The sequence below is a fragment of the Canis aureus genome, chromosome 1, assembly GCF_053574225.1.
Source record: "Canis aureus isolate CA01 chromosome 1, VMU_Caureus_v.1.0, whole genome shotgun sequence".
NCBI lineage: Eukaryota > Metazoa > Chordata > Mammalia > Carnivora > Canidae > Canis > Canis aureus.
Genome location: NC_135611.1, coordinates 29,538,129 through 29,559,343, shown reverse-complemented (window position 1 = coordinate 29,559,343; position 21,215 = coordinate 29,538,129). Strand labels below are relative to the sequence as shown.

At 38.3% G+C, this 21,215-nt stretch overlaps 1 protein-coding gene across 13 annotated transcripts in view; it reads left to right on the top strand.

Annotated features, from left to right (window-relative positions):
• Positions 1-21,215, top strand: part of MAP7 (microtubule associated protein 7) — a 173,659-nt gene that overhangs the window by 54,177 nt on the left and 98,267 nt on the right. The window contains exon 1 of one of the 13 annotated variants that reach the window (XM_077894312.1): positions 20,636-20,655. The exons of the other annotated variants lie outside the window; for them this stretch is intronic. The gene's annotated coding sequence lies outside the window, so the exon portion shown is untranslated. Of the gene's footprint in view, positions 1-20,635; positions 20,656-21,215 lie in introns of those variants that run through there. 13 annotated transcript variants of the gene reach the window in all.

The following is a 21,215-nucleotide window of genomic DNA, read 5'->3' as shown; positions in this document are numbered from 1 at the left end:
TGAAGTAGTTGTCATGATAAACTTGGTGATGCCATTTAATAGACTGGGCTCAGGCACCACAGGGTGTGAAATCTAGGTCACTACTCATAAGCAGCCTTGTCCTAGGAACAAGAGGCTTGCTGGTTGTCATAGATCTTGCACAAATGGCTCATCTTTGCACTTGAAATCATTGGTATAATTTGGGTCAGGTATTAAGTTGAACTATATAAAATTGCCATCTTTGACCATTCTTTACCTAAAATGATAATTGTTTTTTGTTCAGCTTAACACAAAGTTCGATGAATAAGATCTGTTTAAATTGTAGACTCTTACACTATACTTCTAAGCCTTTTCATTAAAGGAAAAAATACTACCTGTTAAAAATATGTTCACTATGAGAATTTATACAGGTAATACCTCATACTTGAAATAACATCCTTATTAATAGCAAAGCTGATCTAGGAGGATAAAGTTGGATTCTAGGACTCAGGAGACAACTGAAGATAAAACACATCACAAAGTCCTAACTACAGGAATGCCAGAAGTCTCTCTGCAGCATAAAAAATGCATCAGAAAGAAGAGGTTATGGGGAGAAGAGAGGAGGGATGTTTAGGGGTAACATGAATATTCCAGAGGGGTAGAGTATGAAAGTATGTAGGCACAGGCCTATCAGGCAGAGCTGCAGTGGGAGACATTGGGACCCCAGGCCCTTAAAAGCAGTAATGATAGGAACATGTCATAGCTCCAAAGTCAGCTCACCTTCCAAGCAGCACAGGTGGGTGGCTGGGAAGAATAGGGTACATTAAATGGTTTCTACTTCCTACTTACCCTAAAAGAATACATTCAGATTCACACCCTAAAATCACACACTATCTCCTAATGCCTGAAATCATCTATTGGAGGGATCCAGTTTTGCTTAGCCAATTAGAAAAGTAAAATACAAAGATCCAAAAGAAACAGTCCATGCTGTGCTTGATAACATTGAATTGTAATCAACTACAACTAGGATGATGAGGTATGAGAACGTGAAAATCCTCTAATGGATCTTCCATTTTTCTTGGGATTGCCCCGTTTGCCTTTTAGAATATGAAGAGGTAAAGTTAATTAAGCGAGGTCATACTGTATCTCTGTGATATTATTTAACATACTTGTATCATTAAAAACTGTAAGCAAAATCAGAGTAGCTTGTCTCTGGATCTTTCATTTCCTGTATTTGCATTGTGCTACAAGAAGTTTAGCTATATAAGAAAATCTTCTTGATGGTGTTTATGTGAGATGTTCCTGAATCTTTGTAGTTAACTTCCTATTCTTGGCTCTTTGGGTTTCTTATGCCACTTCTATTTTGGAAGCAGAACCCAATAACTGTAGGAAAAATCATTACGGTATGTGATTGTTGAAGGCTTAATGAATGGCTAGTGTCCTTTACTGTTTGTGACTTTGCATTTAGATAGAGGATAATTTTTTTTCTGCTCACTAGCTCACAAAGTCTTTCTTGTGCCAGCTTATGAGAGCAATTCTGTATGGGAGTGGAATTGTACCTCCTTGTTGACTGTCTCTAGTTCAGAAGTGTCATGTGGGGTCTCTAGAAAAATCGATGTTTCCACAAGTTTGGTGTCATGTGCTCACTGTTCTCATACTTCTGACCAGCTATCTTGTTGCCTTGGCAACTCTGACTACGTTTTCACAACTATAATTTAGAAAATAGATTTTAAATCTTCAGATCAGGAAACTCCTGGCAGAGGGAACTACGCTTTCCCTAGCTTTTGGTAAAGAACATACTGTTTTAGTTGAGGGTAGCATTCATTTAGTTTTAAATGCTGTTATTCTGAAATAAATGAGAAATTCCTGAGATGTCATATATGATTCAATATTACTGTGTGCTTTAATTACAGATCAGCTTCTTTATCCTAATATACATAGCTATTTAAAAAATCCTTTAAATTCTTTTCAGTCTTCTGTTTCAATTTTCAAATTTTTTTTTTACCTCTGCAAATGATTCTTCCATACGACCATACCCATTTGCTTATTCTTTTCCTTTTTTTAAAAAATATCATGTTTTGGGTTTTTTTTTAAGATTTTATTTATTTATTCATTAGAGAAGCAGAGACAGGCAGAGGGAGAAGCAGGCTCCCTGTGGGGAGCCTGATGTGGAACTCAATCCCAGGATCCCAGGACCACAACCTGAGTCTAAACCAGATGCTCAACCACTGAGCCACCCAGGCACCCCTATTCTTTTCCTCTTTTTTTTTTCTTTTCCCCTTAATCTTAAAACCATGGGATGCTCAAATAGTTCCTCTGGGGTGCCTTCCCCACTCCTAGTCTGGCTTTGTATTCCAGTGTGCTAGCAGTTTTTAAGTTGACTATCCTTAAGGCATATACATTCATCCATGGTAGAAGAACAGAGTGCCACAGAGGTCTGCCTGCAGGATTATCGGGGTCCTTGGGTAAGAAACCTGCCTTTACAGAGCATTGGAATGACACGGGAATTCTCTACCATGTACTGTTGCCAAGTGAATAGCGTGAAGAGGTAAAGTGAGGCTATAGGGCTTAAGCAAGAATGGAAAAGGAGACGGAATCATTAGTATTAAGGATAAAAGACCAGATGTTAATCATTATCTTCTGGTAATAGCAACTTAACCATACCTTTCTCTAGTTGAAGATTTAGAAGTTGCTTTTCAGGACATAGTGAATTGACACAATTTCTTCTCAGTACAGCAGAGATTGATTACCACCCCCGACCCTGACTCCCTACATGTGAAGGGATGAATTCTGAAATTCCATGAAAAAAAAAAAGTACAGTTTACCTTTGAAAAGTAGAGAAATGGCCATAATTTGGAACCACTTCTGGGGCACCTGAGTGGCTCAGTGGTTGAGCTGGCCTTTGGTTCAGGGTGTGATCCTGGGGTCCTGGGATTGAGTTTTGTGTCAGCCTCCCTGCTTCTCCCTCTGCCTATGTCTCTGCCTCTCTCTGTGTGTCTCATGAATAAATAAATAATTTTTTTAAAATTTGGAACCACTTCTAATGTTGACAAGGGAGATTAACACCTACTAGAGTGTTTATTCCTATTAAAATAAAAAATCTGAAAAAAAATTGCAGAAAGAGCAGTGGTGAAGATAATCATGGTTTCTGAGGGGATGGACAGGTCACTCCTAAACTGAAAAATCCATAACTCTATAATGTATTATTTATCATAGCATATAAGACCTTAATTAAGACATGCCTAGCATGACACATAGCAAGAATCAATAAATATTTGTGGTTTAACTGGAAGAGACACTATTATTTTAAAAACAAGTAGCATTTCACATTATTAATAATCTTTTCTTTGAGCATATCCTTCTATGAAATAAATGTAGAATCATTATTTGCTTCTGCTACATTTGATGATACAAAAAAAAAGAAAAAAAAATACATAAAAGACTGCCAAAATAGTGTCACCACCATTTTCAAACTTGAAAAAGTGACTAAAAATGTGAGAAGTTAATACTTAGCATACAGTTTTTTTCATGGAAATGCTTGTACAGGAATATTATCTAGCAGCTACTGAAAACTTTAAAAAGGGATTTTGAAAATGAAATCAGTTATAGAACCTTGCCTTTTGTGAAATATGTTATAATTATCTCAGTATGAACATAATGTGAAAGTAAATAAAGTATAAGCTGCCCTTTCCCCATAAGACTTGTCTTTTTTGAGACAGTTTTTTGGGGAGGCCTGCTCCCAGAATAAATAGGCCTCTAAACCGGACTTCTCAGCAGTCCACATTAGCATATGAAGTGAGGGCCTGGGTTTTTTTGTTTTGTTTTGTTTTGTTTTGTTTTGTTTTAGTGATTCAACTTAAAACATCTTTTCTGATATCACTGACAACTGGAACACAGAAAATTATGAACAAAAATAGTCTCTATGCATCTCTTACTATTCTTGCCTAAATATTTTAAATGTAACGTGTTTTTTTTTTTTTGATAAGAAAAATATTGTGAGACACTCTTGCAGAAAAGGATTAAAATTGTTTTTAAATCATCTGTAATCTGACCATTTGTACATAGCCACATTAACATTTTGGTAAATATTACTCTGGCTTTTATAAACTTTGTGTGTGTGTGTGTGTGTGTGTGTGTGTGTATCATTGCATATGTGGCTTTACAACGTGTTTTCTTTCCACTTAGTGTTAGAAACAGTCTTCTAGAACAGTTATGATATTCTCTTGTTTGGAATTTGTCAACTTTATGGGTAAAGAAATGATGGCTTATTGTTTTAACCTGCAATTCTTTGACTACTGGTTATGTTATACATTTCTTACCTACTTGTTAGCATTTTTCTTCTGTGAATTACATGTTTATTGCATTTTCTATCAAGGTGTTTATCTTCTTTTTTAGAAATAAAGGACACCTAGCTTTTTATGGTTATGTGTTCTAGATAATTTTCTCCTTTTAGCATTTGAGACTTAATATTGTTATATAATTTTGTTGTTTTGAAAATGCTGATTTCAGAAAGCTATTTCAGAGAGTTGATTTGGGAGTGGTCATAGGTAGTACAGTAAGAGCCACACTAGTGTAGTTTCAGAAACCCAAGTGTGACCCATCAACTATAAACTCATAAGCTCTGAAGGATGTGGTGAATCCTCCGGCCTGAGCTCCAGCCACGGGACACACAGCATCCTCAAAGCTAGGGCAGGATTAAGCCAGCTCAAATGCATTCAGCCTGCTGCATCTAACTCTAACTAGGTCAGTCTGCAGTGGCCCTGACAGACGGTGGGACTATTTTCGTCAGTGTTTCTTCTGCCTACAAAAAATTAGAATTGAGAAAAGCTGCAGATGCTTCCCATATGGTTGCTATTATTGAAATTATGTGCAGAGGATTTAATCTGAAAAAAGCAAAGTGAGTACACTCAAATTATTTAGAGACCTAAAGGGCTGTCAAGGAGACTTCCAGCTATCAAACCAGTGATGCTTCTGTTCCAGGAAGTTGGCTTCATCTTTGTGGTGGCCTCTCTTCTGTTCTTGTGACTGCCAAGGACGGAGCCTCTTTCCTCTGTCGATGATTTTGTTTGTCTCCTAATACAGTACTTTCTGAAGGATTTGAATGCAATTTTTACCCTTTCTCTCCCCTCCCCACAGATTTTTTTTTTTCCTAAGAGACATCTAGCATTTTGCATACTTTGGGGCATTTCCCATTGACCAGTGAGCTGAGCAGATAGCTGCCCCAGTTTTTCCTACATCCAGGAAGTAGAGGATTTTCTTTCATTTGCAATCAGCTGTCCTTTTCCTTAGAGCAATTTAGACATAGCAGTGAGTGGGCTGTGACGGATTATCACTCTAATTGGTCCATTAGATGTACTTGATGTTTCACAAGATTCTAGGGAGAGGAAAAAAATGTTCATCCGCAACAGACTTTGTGGAGCTCACTAATGGAGTTTAATATCTATTTTTGCCATCTGTAAAAATGCATTATGGATTCACATTTTAAAGAATTAAAACTATAGTGGTATTGATCTTATATCATCAAATTTAGTTACCTTCTATTAAGGCAATCAGGTGACCTCTGAATATGAATTCCACTACATTTCCGATCAGTGTGCTTATCCCAGAATGTTTGACCTGCAAAGAGAATTTACAACATTGTTTCATTTTATGAGAAATGCCATGCTGAAACAATATCTTTTGTCTTTTTTTTTAAGATTTTATTTATTTATTCATGAGAGACACGAGAGAGCCAGAGACATAGGCAGAGGGAGAAGCACGTTCCATGAGAGGAGCCTGATGTGGGACTCGATCCCAGGACCCCGGGATCACACCCTGAGCTGAAGGCAGATGCTCAACCACTGAGCCACCCAAGTGCCCCATCCTTTGTCTTTTAAAGAGAATTCTGCAATCATATAACTTATAAAAATACTGTAATAACTTTTGTAAAGTGTGTCCCAGATTAATAAATACTGCCAAAAAAAAAAATCCTTTGTCAAGTAGGTTTAGGGAGACCCTTACTCCCAAATTTTACTTGCTTACTTTACTGTAGGATTCCTCAAAAAATTTAATATAATTCCATGTGTTGTAATAACTCAGAATAGGAGACACAGCTCCTACCATTTCCAAACGTATTTGCTATCAGAACTCCACTTTTTGGGAAACATGACTCTGAACACCCTCTTGATAAATCCTGGGCCACGGTGTAAGCTTTTAAATAAGCAATTAAGATTATCATTATGATTCATAGCTTAAGAAACATTTAATGTAGTTAAATTTCTCTATTTCTTAGTATTTATAGGAATATAAATATCTCAAAACATGTTATTTTGTGCAGGTATTGGTAAAGAAAGCAGAAAACTTTGATCAAAGATTTGGTAATTTAGATAAGAAATATATAGGATACTTGAATGACCCTTTTAAGAAAGAGAAGAAAATGGAGAGAGGTATATGAGATTCTTTTCTTCAGTTACAAATGGCTCAAACCATCGTAGCATTAGGTAAGCCATGCTGGAGTCCAACTAAAGAAGCTTTTTACTTCATTTAAAATCATGATATTTCACTCTTTAATAAGATATTTAGTTTTTATTTTACTTGAGGAAAAGTGCGAACCTGTTTCTTTTTGGTTTTGTGTTTAACAACAGTGCCAGTTTCTTAATATGGTTTGAGCTACCAAATATGAGGCCTGCCCTGGTCCTGGGAGAGAAGTGCTGAGCTATTAGGGATGGATCTTTTAAGGTGTAGCTTGAGCTGAGAATATGAATCTGAAGTCAGTTGATGCATGGCGTGGGAGATTGCTTCCTGAAATTCCCCAAACTCTTCCCTTCCTGCTCCCAATAGGACAGACTCCATTTCCCTTTGCCACACAGGGCCAACTACTTTCACTCTCAAATTGTCCTTTGCTCAATTTTCTTATTTACTTTTGGCCATTTTTATTAGTTTATTGAAGTATAGTTGACATACAATATTACATTAGTTTTGACAACTCCCTACATTATGATGTGTTTACCACAAGTGTGGCTATCATCTGTCACCATACAACACTGTAACATTACTATAACTATATTCCCTCTATAATACCTTTCATCCCTGTGACTTTCATACTGTAACTGGAATCTTGTACCTTCCACTCCCCTTCACCCATCTTGCCCAGCCCCCAGTGCCCCCCTCACCCCGGCAAGCATCAGTTCTCTAAATTTTTGGGTCTATTTTTGTTTTTTTGTTTGTTTGGGTTTTTAAAAAATCCATAAATAAGTGAAACCATATGCTCTTTGACTTATCTCACTTATCATAATACCTTTGAGTATTGCCTATGTTGTCACAAATGGCAAAATCTCATTCTTTCTATGGCAGAATAATATTCCATTGTATGTATATAGCACATCTTTATCCATTCATCTGTCAATGGACACTTAGGCTGCTTCCATATCTTGGCTATTGTAAATAATGCTGCAATGAACAGAGGTGCATATATCTTTTCAAATTAGTGTTTTCATGTTCTTTGAGTAAATAATAGTGGAATGTGTGGACCATACGGTATTTCTGTTGAGGAAACCATCAACAAAACAAAAAGGCAACCTACTGAATTGGAGAAGGTATTGCAAATAATGTATCTAATAAGGGGTTAATATAAAAAGTAAATAGTTTCTACAACTCAACACCAAAAAAAAAAACAAATAATCTAAGAAATAGAGGACCTGAATAGACCTTTTTCCAAAGACCTATAAGTGGCCAACAGACATATGAAAAGATACTCAATGTCAGTAATCATTGGTAAAAGTTACCATTTTAAAAAATATCATTAATGAATAGGGATTCAGTGACCTTGGTTTAATTTTTTCCATGTAGTATCTAACCTACAGAAAAGCTGAAAAGTTACAAGAAATTACAAAGAATTCTTATGTGCCCTTCACCCAGATTTCCTGAATGTTAACATTTTGGGAGATTATTTTGAATTATTTCCCTCCCAAAAAAACAAGCACAATCTTTTATATAAACTATATTACATTTCTCAAAATTAAGAAATTATCACTTATACCATACTGTTGTCTAATCTACAGACCTTATATTGTACCATTCGGCCCAATGATGTCCTTTATAGCAAAAAGACAATCCAAGATCATTCACTGTATTTAGTTGTCATGTCTCTACTCTTTAATACTTCCTTGGAGCCTTTCTTTGTAGTTCATAACGTTGATGTTGCTGAAACACTCAGTTATTTTGTAGGATGCCCCTCAATTTGGGTTTGCTTGACAAGTTTCCTCGTGTTTGGATTGAAGTTACATACTTCTGACAGGAATGCCATGGAAATGATATCTTGTCCTCAGTGTATCCTGTCAGGAGCACATGTTGATTTGTCCCAATCCTGGGGATATTGTCCTCTGTCACTCTGTTAAGGGAGTGTCTGCCAGGTTTCTCCACTTTTAATTACTAATTTTTGTTATGTCATTAAGTATCTTATGAGACTATATGAATATTCTGTTCTTCCTCGTATATTCACCCATTGGTTTCAGTATCAATGATTCTCATCAGTTAATATGTTAGTTGCCAAAAAATGATTCTCTAATTCATTATACCCTCTACATTTATTAGTTGGCTTTTTGCTGTAAGGAGGAGCTTTCCTTTCTCTCTTATTTGTTTATATCAGTGTGGACTCAGGGATATTTAATTTATTCTATGGATTGTAATGCTTTCCTCTAATTATTTTTGCTCAAATTGTCCCAGATTTAGCCAGTGGGATCCCTTTCAAGTTGACACTTGTGTCCATTTTTTTTTTCTCTATTCATTCATTTTAGAGAGAGTGAATGAATGGAGGAAGGAACAGGCAGAGAGAGAGAAGGAGAGAGACTGTTTCAACCAGACTCCCTGTTGGTGGAACCCAACATGGGGCTTGATCCTACAACTCTGAGATCATGACCTGAGCCAAAATCAAGAGTTGGATGCCTAACTGACTAAGCCACCCAAATGCCCCAACATTTGTGTCCTCTTGATCTGTCCCCATCATTCTTAGAGTACATCCTCACTTTCTGGAACAAGATGTTCCAAACTCATGTTGCACTTTCTTTGACTTAGCCTTCGAATCAGCCATTTCTTCAAGGAGCTCCAGTTCCTTTCAGTGAAGAAATTATATTTTAAATCTGAGATATGTACTAGTTGTGCTCATTACTACAAGCGCATCACTGCTTTTAGACCCTGTTAGCAGGCAGAGCTAAGGAATAAGCGTATGAAATAGGTACACACACTTCTAAAATCTGTATATACACATACTCAGTGACCTTTGTTTTTAATGTAATGGATTTATTTTCTCTCTAGACCATGGAAAGAACACTAGAGTAGGAGTTTGTAGATCATAGTCCTCCTTTTCAGCTTCTTTGTTAAAAATTAGGAAATTAAAATAAATGATTTTAAAGAAAATGCCATTTCTGAAATTCTATGATTTTATGAAATTAAGATTTTATAGATACTGTGATACAGTTTTCAGGAAGCCAGAAGAGTACCTTTGGCCCAGGGCGTGATCCTGGAGACCCGGGATCGAATCCCACGTCGGGCTCCCAGTGCATGGAGCCTGCTTCTCCCTCTGCCTATGTCTCTGCCTCTCTCTCTCTCTCTCTGTGTGTGTGACTATCATAAATAAATAAAAAATTTAAAAAATTAAAAAATAAATTACTAGAATTTAGATCTAGAAGATACTTTAAAAAGTACATAATTTGGGGGCACCTGGGTGGCTCAGTCGGTTGAGCATTTGCTTTCGTGTCTGGTCATGATCCTGGGGTTCTGGGATCGGGCCCCACATCGGGCTCCCTGCTCACTGGGGAGCCTGCCTCTCCCTCTACCTCTCTCTCCCTTTGTGTGATCTTGCTCACTCGCAAATAAATAAATCTTTAAAAAAAAATAAAAAGTACATAATTCAGCTTCCTCATTTTACAGTAAGATACCGAGAGCATCCACAATGACAGAACTAATATATTCTTTGCTATCTAATACAGTAGTTGCCAGCCATCTGAAGCTATTGAGCATTTAAACTGTAGCTAACGTGACTGAGGACTGAACTTTTAATTTACTTAAATAGTCAAGCATGGCTGGTGGCTACTATATTGAACAGTGCAACTCCTGAGAGTTAAGGACTTCCCCCCGTGTCACAGAAGTACTAGGGGCAGAAGTTAAGAAGATCCCTTTTGATAATGCATACCAGATCAACCTAAATATATCCTAAACCTTTCATAGTAGCTAGTTGATACTACAACTTCTGGCATAGGGGCACTTGGATAGCTCAGTTGGTTAAGCATCCAACTCTGGGGTTTGGCTCAGGTTATGATCTCAGAGTAGTGGGATGATCTCAGTAGTTGTGGGATCGAGCCCTTCATCGGGCTCCATGCTCAGCACAGAGTCTGCCTGTCTCTCTCTCTCTGCTCCTTTCCCGGTTCATGCGTGCATTCTCATTCTTTCCATCTCTAAAATAAAAAATATTTTTTAAAAACTTCTAGCATATTAATTTTGTAGTAGATTATTTTTTTCTTTTTTTTTCTTTTTATTTATGATAGTCACACAGAGAGAGAGAGAGAGAGACAGAGACACAGGCAGAGGGAGAACAGGCTCCATGCACCGGGAGCCCGACGTGGGACTCGATCCCGGGTCTCCAGTATCGCGCTTTGGGCCAAAGGCAGGCGCCAAACTGCTGCACCACCCAGGGATCCCTGTAGTAGATTATTTTAAATCCCCAAAACTTCAACATGATGGTCTATAACAATACATTATTATATTTAAAAGAAAATTTAAAGACCAATAACAAATCAAGAAAGTTGACTTGTTTTCAGAAGTTATTGTAATTGAGAGTAATAGCTGTCATTTGAGCACACATTCTGTTTATTTTTAGTGGAAATGATTTTGCTGAACAATCTAAAATGCTACTGGTAACATATTTAAATGGTAATACTTTCTTCAAAAATGCTAATCCCCTTGTAGGTTCAATTATACTATTTATGTTTACAACCTTTCTTAATGCTATATCAAGATTTTTGTTTGTTTGTAATGAGAATATGCAGTGTGGTTAAATAGTAACTCTCACTCTTGTGTTGAGTTTGGAAATTGGTAACACCTTTCAGGAAATTATTTTTGGTGCTTGGTATCAAGCCTTAAAACTATTCTTACCTTTGGCTAATAATTCCTCTTAAAACCTAATCTATAGCTAAAGCTTTATATATAAAAATTTAGTGAAGAATTGGAATAACTTGAATGTGCAAGGAGATGAAAATAAGCATACTTGAAATATCTGTGAAGAATTTTTTGACATAGAGCTAATTACTAAAATTTTAGATCAAAATACTGCATAGAAAGTAATCTATACAGAATAGATTATGTAAAATACAGGAAAACAGTGTGATCACATCTCTAATCACACTGACACAAATTTTACCTTCTGTTACATCTTCCAAATACAAAGTCTTGATTCTTTTCCTCACACCTCTTTGGTTCTCTGTCAGCTTGGTCTCAATAAATGTTCAACCCAATGCCTGAACATCCTATTTATTCTACCTTTCTATCTCCCCCACATCTAATGTATCAGCAAGCCCCGTTGGCCCTCCCTCCAGACTGCATCACATCTGCCTCCTGATGTCTGTCTCCACTACCATTCATGGTCCAAATTACATTTGCTCTCCCCACATTCTAACATCAGTGACTGCTTCTACACTGGCCCTTCCCTGTGTACCATGATCCCCCCGCCAGGCTCTGTACAGCAGCCAGAGTGACCTTTTACAGCTATGGATCAGCTGGCACTATCTGCTTAAAGCTTTTGTCTGGCCAATGACTTTTCATTGACTCTGGTATAAAATCCTTGTTACAGGCTACAGTTCCCCACTTTTCTTCTTTCTCACCACATTTTCTCATTCTCTTGCTATTCATTACTCACTCTGACCTTAGGACCTTTGCACCTTCATATTAACTCTCCATCTCTATCTGAAACCTCTTTTCTTTTTTTTTTTAATTTTTTATTTATTTATGATAGTCACAGAGAGAGAGAGAGGTAGAGAGGCAGAGGGAGAAGCAGGCTCCATGCACCAGGAGCCCAATGTGGGATTCGATCCTGGGTCTCCAGGATTGCGCCCTGGGCCAAAGGCAGGCACCAAACTGCTGCGCCACCCAGGGATCCCTGAAACCTCTTTTCTTGACTTTTGGACTCACTCCACCTGCACTGCTACTTCCTCAGGAAAATCTTTCTTGACTCCTCACTATCTAACATCTCCCTACCCAACCCCGGTATTGTTTTCATAATGTGGATCTTATTTATCAGCCTATTCTCTCATATACTGTCTATACATCCACTGAATGGAAGAGTCTTGAAGGATGCCTGGCACACCACAAGCACCTGGTAAACAAATGATCTAGGGAATGAATCGCTCCTATCTCTGAGGTTGCAGTGAAAGGGGCTCTGTTTCCAACCAAAGATAAACTCCACTCCAGGAATTTATCCTGCACACATTGATATTTGTGTACAATATGGGCAGCACTGTGTATAACACTGAAAAGCTGGAAATAACCTAAAGTTTGGGAATCTGCTACATAAATTATTGTGTTTTCCTGCATTCTAGTTTTGGGCAACCATTAGTACAAGTGCTTTAGAAACATAGCTGTTGATGAGGAAAGATGTCCAGAACATAAAACATGTTCCAAACCATTATGTGAAGATCCCATTTTTGTATCCTCTGCCTAAATATAATATTTCCAAAAAACCCCTGCAGAAACGAATACTAAAGTATGTACAGTGAAAAAAAATAAAGTATGTACAGTGGTTATATCTGAATTTTGAGAATGCAGCTTCTTTTAAATGTTTTTGCTTATATTTTCTATTTTCTACACTTCTTGTTTATTGTCTAATTTATTATCTTTTGAAAGTCCCCCCCCCCCAAGTACTGCTAAAAATGACCCAAATACTGGAGGCTAGGTCATTGCAATTTAATATGCTTCCTTGAGCTTCCGCTGCACACAGAGCCTTTCATGGGATAGACAGATAAGTCTGATAACTTTTCCCTCCTGTGGTGATGCTGTCAGAAGAGTGTCATCAGCTTATTTGTGGCCTAGGAGAAGGACAAGCACTTTCGTATGGGAGAAACAGGGTAGGTTTTATGTGGGATGAAGGCATTTTCATTGGCTCTTAAAGTATTTAGAAGATTTGACAGATGATTGAAGAGACAAACCCCATGGAAAGAAGAGTGAAGTAAAAGAAAGAAAGGCTAGAAGCAAGGAGAGGGAAGGAAATCATGAAGCATGCTAAAGGGATAACAAATGCAGCCATTCTGTAAAAGCAGGGGCTATCTAGGGAAGTGTTGGGAAGCAATTCTTGAAGTCAGTGGAAGTACCTTGCAGTGGCCTATATTTGGCAAGTAAATGGGAGACACGGTAGGTGTTTGGGGGGCGGGGATGATAAGCAACTAAAGCTGGTTTTTCAGGCAACCAATCTGATAGTTCTTAGGTATCAAAGGGGAAAAACTGGCAGTGTTGAGACCTGTCTGGAGGCTGGAGGTGGAAACAGTGGTGAGGCTGGTTGAGCATAGGCTGCTTGCCCAGTATGTCAGTCAAATAGGCTGCTAAACCAACTGTTTAATTGGAAAATACCACACACTCCTTGAATGCTCTTACTTCGTAGTGACTTGCCACAGTGTCATTAAATCTCTTATATAGTCTGGCCATGTGTGTAAATTAGGTTATAAGATAAAAATTTGTACTTTGGGTGTGCACTTTCTCCATTCTCCCACTTCATTATGGCATTACTGGTGCTCCTCCTTGAGGACAGTATAATGTCTGAGGTCAGTGGATGGAGGAGAAAAGAGTGAATAATCATAGGTTGGAATATACAAAAAAGGAAACCTCAAACTGTGTCTTTTTTTTTTTAAGTGAAAGGTATAAGGTGTTTTGTACAAGAGTTTCTTACATATACAGACAATATATTTTAGTTCCCTGAAGTAACAGAGACATTTCAGCCCCAAATTCTGAAGGTAAATACCTGAAATACTACATTGGTTTTGGGTTGAAGAAGTTAGTAAGTCTCTCTTTTAAAACCAGGTCAAGTCCCTTAACTTTATCTTCTACTCTGACTCAGGACTTCAGCTGTCAGGCTCTCCCATTAATCCCCTCTGAAACACATTGTAGATGCAGAAATTTACAACAAAAGATGGAGAGCTGAGATCATATTTGATTACCAATCACTCATGTGGAAGTGGGCATGTTTGAGAATTACACACATACACAAAACAAAAACAAACAAATATGTTTGAGAAGTCACATACATACACAAAACAAAAACAAACAAAAACACTTGGAGAGACAGTAGCTTGGCAGAAATTCTTTTCCTTCAACAAAGCAATTGACCCTTTCTAGCAGCTTCAGCCCCAGTGATCCAGACTGGGCAACTTGCCTTTGCTGAAATATTTAGTAAGAAGCAATATTTAGTTGCTTCAAGCATAAAACAGGTAAATAACTTCATGTAGTTATCCCTAAAGTACTGTGCCTTGCAGCAGGGCCACAGGAAAGCTGATGATAGCTGGTGATGTGACTGTAGTGAGGTAAGAAGAAAATTGAGACAGTTAAATCACCAGCAAAATGAAAAGATATCAATGTAAAATAGAAGTATCTCTTCTTAGTTTGGTAAAAAGTAGAGTTTTGGCCATTCCTGTGAAGTGTAGACCAAAAGGAGAATTGCTTCAGCAATTTGAGCTCAGCACAAAGGACTCCAGGGTTATGTGAATGTGGACTTTGAGAAACAAACAAGCATGTTGTATTTCTTTAAGGAAAACATTCCTATGTGGAATACATTTTTTACGGAATAAGTGAATTTCTCAAATAATCAGCTTGTGTGTCTTTTGTCAAGGACTATAAAATGGAGGCTAAACAAGCAGCATCTTTTCCCAGAATCTTAAGATCATGGCCTCTGGGGACTATCCAGAGGAAAAAGAGAATGTAGTAAGAACTTTGGGGAAGGAAAATAAAACAAAATGCTGGGTGCATTGTAAAGGTCAAAAATAGATTCCTTCCTGAAGGTAACCCTCACTACTTTTTGAACACAGAGGAAATGGAAAAATCAAGAATTAAGAGTAAGAAGGGGATCTGGAGAAACGGACATGTTGCAATACTCCTTGATTGACATTGGGATTAGACACAAGTTGCTATGGGATTTGAAGCAATTCAGAAATCTTCAGATAAGATCCACCAGGATCAAAATCCGTGTGCAGCAGATAATCTGAATGAACTGGGTCTTTTAATTAATTATATATACCAAATCTGTAGTTTGGTTGTTCAATTAATTATGCATACCAAATCTTAGTTTTAGCTTTTAAAAATTTCAGCAAAAAAAGCCCACGTTCCTTTATAAAATGAATCTCTACTTTTACTTTTCCAGAACTATAAAGCATAAACAAAATGTTTCTTAGTATTTGCCTCTTAAAACAGTAATAGCCATGGTCCCAGCATTTTATATTAAACACTAAAATCTGCCAAACACCAAGAGATTTTAAACTGCACCATTTTGATAGTTGTGGTAATCAAATCTAGTATATATGATTGTGTGTGTGTGTGTGTGTGTGTGTAAAATATGTAAAAGTATGCAGGAAAACATTGTAAAGTCTAACAGTGAGAATACTCTATAAGTAATTGTGTGTGTTTTCTAGCTGGAGGGCTTATCCTGTCCATGTTCTGTAAACTATTGGTAGAACAACCAGATCTTCATCTATATCTTGCTATATTCATTTATATTTTTGTTATGATATACACCCCTCCACCCCTCTAATGTTTTCTAAGGAGTGCAAAAACAGTGCTGGATCACACAATTTTCTGTAGAATCAAATTTTGTTAAAGAAATAATAAAGGCAGAAAAGCTACCCAATATCTCATAATCCCATGCAATCCTTGATGTAGCTTAAAATTCCCATTTTATAAGAACTCTTTTTTCTGTGAGTAGCCAAAGTTAAGGAGGAAAACTAAAAAGAACAAGAGGAAGCAAGGTGACAAATTAGCAGATTTGGTGAGAGAGAAAATGCTAAAGACACAAGCTTCTTCCATATTTTACCATGTTAAGATAAGGTGCTCTGTGGTTTTAAGGGTTACAGTGGGAACTCAGATTGGACCAAAAACCAGTGAATCTGCTCTAGATTCTTCAGATTCTCTGCTCCAGAGCAGTTTTCCGGGGCCTCTGAGGGAAGCAGAGGATCAGTGAATGGGAAATGAGGGAGTAAGAATGGGAAATGAGGGAATAAACAAAAATGAAGAGGCTGGCTTCTTCAGAATCATCCTAAACTGTTCTGTAGTGGAGTTGCTAATTCACCAACTGTGCCATTGCAAAATATTTACCATACTTTATACTAAGTATATACAGCATACTATATGTATACTATGTAATTTAAACAATAAAGAAATATTTCCCTTAAATGTTTCAGGATTTGGAGCTTACTCTATTTTATTTTTTAGAGATTTTATTTATTCATGTGTTGACACAGAGAGAGAGGCAGAGACAAAGGCAGAGGGGAGAAGCAGGCTCCCTGCAGGGAGCCTGATGTGGGACTTGATCCCGGAACTCCAGGATTATGCAGACGCTCCACCAAAAGCAAATGCTCAACCACTGAGCCACCCAGGCATCCCTGGAGCTTAGTCTGTTTTAAAAGTGATTTTCATTTCCTTAACATCTGAATTATTAACTGGCACCTGTGCCTTCATCCATTGGGCAGTATCCTGCATCGATATAGTTTTGGTGTGTGAGATGTGAATGTGCTTCTTTCTCAGATACTTACTGTGCAGTTACCGTTTGAGATGCTACATCACTGATGGTGCCCACTGCTCCACACACTGGGGCGTACACATCTCCTTGACCCACTTTGTCCTATAAAACCCTTTATTCTCTTTCCTCTCTTGTTAGCATTCAGCTGTTTTTCTGGATGAATGCATCACCATTTAGTTATAAACTGTTGTTCCTAGGGGAAGAGTGGTGCACTGTCTCCACACAATGTCCCCTCCTGTCTTTGCTGCCTGCCTTCTCTCCTCATGGTACCAATCCTTTCCCATCAGCAGGCAACATTGGCCTTATGCTTCCTGGGTTCTCAGAAGCATTGGCCTCATGCTTCCTGGTTCTCTATGTAGGGTGCAGATGCTACAGTAGATCTTGGTGTAAGAACTAAGTGTCTAATTCCACAAGTTACTCCTCTCCTGATATCAGAGAGTCCTCATCTGTGAAATTGGTATGATAAGAGTGTCATTGTGAGATTAGACCAGTTCCTATGTGTAAAGGTCCTTAGAACCATGTCTCACATATAATGGATGATCAGGAGTTTAAGGAGTTATTTTTATTTCCTGTGGCATGGGGAGAAAGCAGTCTGTGCTTTAGAAGGCAGATTTTTCTGTTACCCCTTCTCTTTCCCACCTGTCCATCTCAGGTATGTACACAGCTTGATCACAGTGCAGAAGGATGAATGTGATGACATGGTAAGGTACTATGGATAATTTCTGAGGATTTGATAAAAGCAGAGAAGAGGCTTAGGGAAAGTAGCTAGATAAGGGCAAGAGAAGATTCTTCCAAGGAGTGGCGGCATCGTGTACAACATTGATGGTGCCTGGAAAACCAAGCAGGGAAATGCAGCTCAGCATAGCTGTATGTAAGGCTGGAGAGGAGACTGCCAGCTAGACCCACAGCAGGTGATGCTGTGGTTCATGGAGAGCAGGACTTTGATGCCAGGGTGGCTGGAGTTTATGCCAAGAAAACTGAGGCAATCAAAGAAGTTGCTTGGTTATATTTGCAATCTAGAAAATGTTAGTGTTGCAGCTGTGTCAGTGACTGCTACTGTGGGTCAAGATCAATGCCATTTGTAGACCAGTTAGGAGACTCATGACAACTTCTTGTCCACTCAGAACTGCTTCTAATCTTCCATTAACTGGAAACAGATAACTGAGTTAGTTACCTTTGAGTCTGAAATACAAATACATAGGTTGAGGGAGGGAATGAAAGTTTTTTTAAGTTTGCTAATAGGAATTAGGTTTTGTTTGATACATTCCTAGTTCCTGTCTTTATTATATTTAAATGTGCTGTCAGGTATGTCTTAATATTAATGGAACCTTACTGGATATATGGTTCTGGAATTAGGGGAAGAAGTTGATATTTAATAATGTGCCTCAAAAATTTCTTTTTTAAAAAAATATTTGTGAGAGACAGAGGCAGAGACAGGCAGAGGGAGAACAGTCTCTCTGCAGGAAGCATGATGCGGGACTCGATCCCAGGATCATGCCCTGAGCCAAAGGCAGACGCTCAACCACTGAGCCACCCAGGTGCCCCTCAAAAATTCCTGTCCTTTAGTTTATTACTGTCTCATGAATGTGGTTGCTTTGGAGAAGCAGAATTGGAGAATTCTTCTAATTTTTTAGACATTCAGGCAGTATTTGAATATTAATCGTACCCTAGCCATTATACCAAACATGCACAAAGAAGTTTATAAGGCTTGGTTTATGACTTCCAGTCCCAGCATAGTGAACATGGACCTGCCTTTCCTGTAATGTTCATACCATATCCCTCTAGCGGCATTAAAGTCTATTGGGGAAAAAAACACAACAGTGCAATCATTGGAAGACATGGGGGAAATAGTCTTACTACAGGAAAAGATGCCCTATCTAGCTTCCCTACTGCACTTAGCCCTGCTTGGAGAGAAAGCAAGGGGAAAAGAGTACCATTTATTTGAAGCCCGTAGAGCTGTGATGTTTTTTTTTTTTTTTTTTTAAACCAAGGGATACCTTGGGTGGCTCAGTGGTTGAATGTCTGTCTACCTTTGGCTCAGGGTGTGATCCTTGGGTCCTGGGATTGAGTCCCACATCAGGCTCCCTGCAGAGAGCCTGCTTCTCCCTCTACCTATGTCTCTGCCTCTCTCTGTGTCTCTCGTGAATAAATAAAATCTTAAAAATAAACAAACAAGCGAACCAAGGGTCATTTTGTCCCCTTCTCCCTTCCTTCCAGGGACATTTGACCAAGTCTGAAGACACTTTGATCATCTTAACTCAGGGTGGGGGTGCTTGTAGTGGTGGTACAGTTAGCATACACAATGTCCCAGAATGCTGCTGTCCCATAATGTCCTACAAAGCTCCCTCCTCATCCCCTGCCACCCATAGCAAAGATTATCCAGTCTTAAAATGTCAGTAGTAGGATCCCTGGGTGGCTCAGCAGTTTAGAGCCTGCCTTTGGCCCAGGGTGTGATCTTGGAGTCCCGGGATCCAGTCCTGCTTCTCCCTCTGCGTGTGTCTCTGCCTCTCTTTCTGTGTCTCATGAATAAATAAATAAAATCTTTAAAACAAACAAACAAAAAAACCCTAAAAAGTCAGTAGTACCAGGGTTGAGGAGCCTTGCACTAGAGATGTTGTCTCTATGGGCTACTTGTAAGCAACCAGTTGGGGAAAATGATGGGACTTAGGCAGCTTTGGAGATGTAAGTAGTCTTGAGTTCTCTGAGCATTAAAAAACGTTGATTGCCAAGTCCAGTGGCACACAAACATCTTAGATATCCTATGTGTCCGGTTTCTTTAGTGGATTAAGTCCTATCAGAAAGGCTTAAAAGGTTTTGTTTTCTTTTAAAAATTGTATTTCTTTTTTTCTTTTTTTTTTTAAATTGTATTTCTTTCTTCAAATTGGTCAATGTTCCTCCAAACTCGTTAACTGGTTTTAATCACAGTATTCTAGCTCCTATGCCACATGTGATTAAATTGCATACAGACCCAGCAAGGACTTGCATGATATCTTTTCCTGTTTCCCCTCTATGCCCTTAGACAAAAGCCATTCTAAAGATAAGCCTAAGGTAAAATTATAGATGTTGAGTTTAAAGTTTACAATGTAATTTATCACTGGCTTAAAAAAAATCAGCATAGGTCCCCAGAATTTATCTAGAAATAATTTCTAAAATTTCCACATTTATATTCATTGATTGTTCCTCTCCTCTGTGGAAGACCTTCAGAATGTCCAGATCTGGCTAAAGCAAGTCAGTCTTTGGGAATCTCCTCAAGAGCCACAAAACTTCATTTCATGTGGTTTTTCAGCAGCTCCATGTCTGTTCTCAGTATAGGGCATAAAAGAACAGGAGTCTCTCTGCTTGACTGACCCTAAATGATCACCTTTTGCAGATGCTTTTGGTATGGGAACAAAATCAGCCATAATCTTCAGGGTTTTAAATGTCATTTTTAATACATCAGGAAACCAAAAGGCAGAAGAGTCTGGGGAAAAAAATAACACTTAGATGGTTTTGGAAAACGGTTAAGTTTTTAAATATGTGCTTCATGCACATCCTGGTTGGGGCCCCAGCTGAATTGGAATCCCTGAGCTTGAACGGATATTTAGCAACCATTTCTTAACCAGGGAAGGCCTCCCCTGCTCCCAGGCCACACCCATTTGTGCTTCACTGGCTCTTTTGAACAGAAGCCATTCTCACTTTTTACTTGGTTCAGTGAACAAGGTTAGTGTTTAAAAACAGTGGCTGGGGAGTTGTGGTTCTCATTGAGAACCATTGCCCTCGTGCCTCCCCCAGTGCATCCCCCAGTGTACCTCAGGCTGTATGAGGCTGAATACTTAGGACTATTAAAAGGGCCCTTCACTGATTATTTGGTGTTTGACCTGTGGAGGAACTCAAAGCAAGGAAGAGGGAGACATGCAGATATGTTGCGACCTATTCAAGAAAGGAGGATTTTAGGATGGAAAACAACAAGCCGGACTGTAAGTTCTGGGACTCAACATGTGTTTAAAACTCTGCCTGATTCCTGAATTTCCTTATTCAATCTCTAAACCAGTTTTTAACACTTAAAACAGGCACAAGTACACATTAGAAAATCTTTTGTTTTGTTTTAAAACCTTTTGACTGGTTTTAATGTTCTTAGAAAAAGGAGTGGAAAGCTTAATTAAATGGATTGACCTTTATTATGTTCTATAGATGATGGATTTATACTTCTGTCTTTGTTGTCCTGGAGCCATGTGATAGCTTCTATGAAAATTAGAAGCAAACTATCATTATGCTCCATTTTCCATGTTCCTACTTTTTTTTTTCTTTTGGGAAAAGCCACCATGAAATCCCTGACAATTCCTAGAGTCTTCTTAAAGTGCTGGATCTAGGCCATAGCGAGCCGCACACATTGTTATGCTTCTGTCCAGAGAAAATTTTAGTACATAATTTGTTGATGATTTTTTTAAACATTTGATACTTTATTATTTTTAAGTAATCTCTAAGCCTAACATAGGGCTCGAACTCACAGCCTTGATATCAAGTTGGTGCTTTACCA